The sequence below is a fragment of the Otolemur garnettii genome, unplaced genomic scaffold (genome assembly GCF_000181295.1).
Source record: "Otolemur garnettii isolate 467f Iridium unplaced genomic scaffold, OtoGar3 scaffold00071, whole genome shotgun sequence".
Taxonomy (NCBI): domain Eukaryota; kingdom Metazoa; phylum Chordata; class Mammalia; order Primates; family Galagidae; genus Otolemur; species Otolemur garnettii.
In genome coordinates, this window is record NW_003852466.1 from 7,907,878 (window position 1) to 7,911,660 (window position 3,783).

Sequence of the window (3,783 nt, forward strand, 5' to 3'; positions counted from 1 at the left end):
GTTTGGGGATCAGGGTGAAATTTGCTTTATAGAATGTGTTGGGAAGTATTTCTTCTTTTTCTATGCTTTGGAAAAGGTTATGTAATATAGGTACTAGTTCCTCTTTAAAGGTTTGGTAGAATTCTTATGGGAAGTCATCTAGTCCTGGATTCTTCTTTTTTGGGAGATTTTGTATAGTTGATGCTATTTCAGAACTTGATATAGGTCTGTTCAACATTTCTAATTCTTTTTCGGTAAATCTAAGAAAGTCGTGTGCTTCCAAGTATTGGTCAATATCTTTCAAATTTTCATATTTCTGAGAATAGCATTTTTAGTAGTATTTATTAAGAATTTTTTGAATTTCTAAGGTGTCTTGTTATTTTGCCTTTGTCATTTCTGACTGATGAAATTAGGGATTTTATTTTCTATTTCTGGTTAGGATAGCCAAGGGTTTATCAATTTTGTTAAACTTTTCAAAAAATCAACTTATTGATTCATTGATATTTTGAATAATTCTTTTGTTTTTGATTTCATTTAATTCAGCTCTAATTTTGCTTATTTCTTTTTTTGTCTGTTGGGTTTAGGGTTGGAGTGTTATTCCTTTTCCAGTTGCTTGAGATATCCCATTAAGTTGTTGACTTCTTCTCTTTCTGTTCTCTTAAGGCTTCCAGTGCCATAAATTTTCCTGTTAGGACTGCCTTTGCAGTATCACAGAGGTTCTGATAATTCATGTCTTCATTATCATTCTCTTCCAAAAACTTGATAATTTTCTTCTTAATCTCATCTATGACCCAGCTATCATTCAGTATAAGGTTATTTCATTTTCATGTCTTTGTATGAGTATTCAGATTTCTTTTATTGATGAGTTCAACTTTTATTCTGTGATGATCTGAGAAAATACATGGAATAATTTCTATTCTTTTAAATTTTCTGAGATTAGCCTTGTGACCCAAAATGTGATCAATTTTGGAGGATGTTCCTTGGGCTGATGAGAAGAAAGTGTATTCAGATTTGTTAGGATGGAATGTTCTGTAGATGTCTATTAAATTCAGTTGTTGTATGGTGAAGTTTAAGTCCAAAATTTCTTTGCTTAGTTTCTTCTAGGAGGATCTATCCAACACTACCAAAGCAGTGTTAAAATCTCTGACTATTATGGTGCCAAAAGATGTCAAATTGTTCATGTCTGTTAGGGTCTTGGTTATAAATTTAGGAGAATTTTGGTTGGGCTCATTAATGTTAATAATTGATATCTCATCATGGTCAATATTTCTCTTAACAAATATGAAGTGATAATCATTGTCTTTCCTTACTTCTGTTGGTTTAAAGCCTAATGTATCTGCCAATAAAATTGCAACCCCTGCTTTTTTCTGTTTTCCATTTGCCTGGATTATAGATGTCCATCCCTTCACCCTGAGTCTGTATTTATCCTTTAAGATAAGATGAAATTCCTGTATGCAATAGATATTTGGCCTGAGTTTTTGTATCCAATCTGGCAACCTGTGCCTCTTTAGTGGAAAATTTAAGCCATTCACATTAATTGAGAGCATTAATAAGCCTGGTGCTATTTTGGGTGTCAAGGCTTTTGAAAGACCAGTGGACATTTTTAATCCTTTCACCACAATGGAAATTGGGTTTTGATCAATAATTTCTGAGTGAGTTTACTTTGGTGGTAGAGCATTGTGGTGGTCATTATGGAGGATGGGTCTGAGAATATCTTGAAGAGCTGGTTTAGTTATGGCAAATTTCTTCAACATGTGAATGTCATTAAAGTATTTGACTTCTCCATCATAAATAAAACTCAGTTTAGCTGGATACAGAATCCTGGGCTAAAAGTTGTTTTGTTTTTGGAGATAGAAGGTTGATAACCATACTCTTCTGGCTTGAAAAGTTTCAGCAGAAAGATCTTTAATCATTGTAATATTCTTCCCCTTGTAGGTTATGATTTTCTTACATCTGGTTGCTAGTAGGATTTTCTCTTTCATATTAATGTTGGAAAAGTTAATTACAATGTGTCTAGGGGATACTTTATTTGGACTGAGTCATGCTGGGGTTCCAAAACTATCTGCTATCTGAATTTTAGAATCTCTTGTCATATTTGGAAAGTTTTCCTCTAAAATCTCTTGGAGTAGAGCATCTGTGCCTTTCAGATCATTCTCATCACCTTCAGAAATTCCAATAAGGCAAATGTTTGCTTATTTGGAGTGGTCCTATAACTCTCTCAGGGAATGATCTGTCTTTGCACTCCATTTCGCTTCGTCTTTGAGCATCTGGGAGTGTTCAAAAGCTTTGCCTTCAGTGTCGGAGAGCCTTTCTTCTGCCTGCTCTATCCTATTACTGAGAGATTCCACTGTATTTCTCAGGTCTTTGAGTGATGCAAATTCTTGCCTCAATTTGTCAAAATCTTTAGTGATTTTATCTTTGAATCGTTCAGGCAACTTTTGAATTGCTCCTTGAACTTCTAATTCCAATTTTACTTCAATTCTGTTAATCTTATTTGCTATCCAAACTCTGAATTCAATTTCTGGCATTTCAGCCATTTGTTTATGAATGGGATCTTCTGTTGTGTCTCCTTTGTTGTACCTTAGGGGAGTTGATCTACTCTGGTTATTCATGTTGCCTGAGTTTTTCCTCTGATTCCACCCCATGGTTAGGTTTCACTGTTTGTTTAGGTAGGCTGGTAAGGTGGAATAAAATTGAGGGCTCTTGGAGATGTAGTTAACCAGCCCTTTACCAGAGTGCTGGGATTGGTAACTGTGGCTTTTCCCCACTGACTTTGCCAAGGTCCCATTCAGTACTACAACCTGGGACTCTGGGGACCCACTTGGTATGATGGGGCTAGGTGAGTCTGTCTTGTATTTAGCTAGACTCTGACCAATACTAGTGGATTAGTGACTTTGGGTTTAAATCTCAGCTTTGGAGGAATATAAGGAATTAAGATGCCCTGCCCCCCACTGGCAATAACTGGGAGAGGAGAATCAGACCCTCCCTCTACAACACAACCAGAATATAACCTTGGAGAGTCCCTGGGTGATCAGCCCAGATCAAGAGTTCCAAACCAGTTGTCCCGGTCAGCACAAACACAATTCAAGGGAGTTCAAAAAGTCTCCAGCAACTAGACAGCAGGGGTCCCTGGCAGCTCAAGTGTTACTCGCTCTGGTGACCCATGGAGTCAGAAAGGTCTGCCCAGTGAAAGAGAGCTGGTGCCTCCTTTCCCACTTTACATCACCATCACCCCCAGTCACTGGTTACCCTGCAAGGCTGAAGCCCAGCTCTCTCTAATACTCAAATATATCAGGTATTTACCCCTACATCAAAGAGGAGATAATGCCTCCCCAACCGGACCATCTCACTGTGTGACCTGTAAGCAGGAGGAGTTCAGGCCTGATTCCCTCCAGTGATTGTTGGAAACTGAGGAGTGTTCCGCCTGTGTCTGTACCCAGCCAGGGATTACCATGGAAGAGTGTGGTTCTCTCCCTCAGAGATTCTACCTTGGCCATACCCCACCTCTGGAACCACTGCAGGTCAGGTCAGTTTCCCTCCATGTTCCACAGAATTGGAAGGTGTCTCTCCCAAATTTGACCCCAGTGGGAGGGACTATGGGGCTGTCAGCACTGTCAGAGGTGGGGCTGCCACTGTTAGGGTTGATACCGCAGGTCTGGGGTACTACTGTGTGCAGGTCAGGTCACAGGAGCCTGGCAGGGAGCTTGAGGGTGTTGCCACCAGCCTTGTGGGTCGTGGGTACTGGGCAAGGAGTTGGAGGGTGGATTGCAAGACCCGGGTGGGGATCCAAAGGGCTTAGCCACC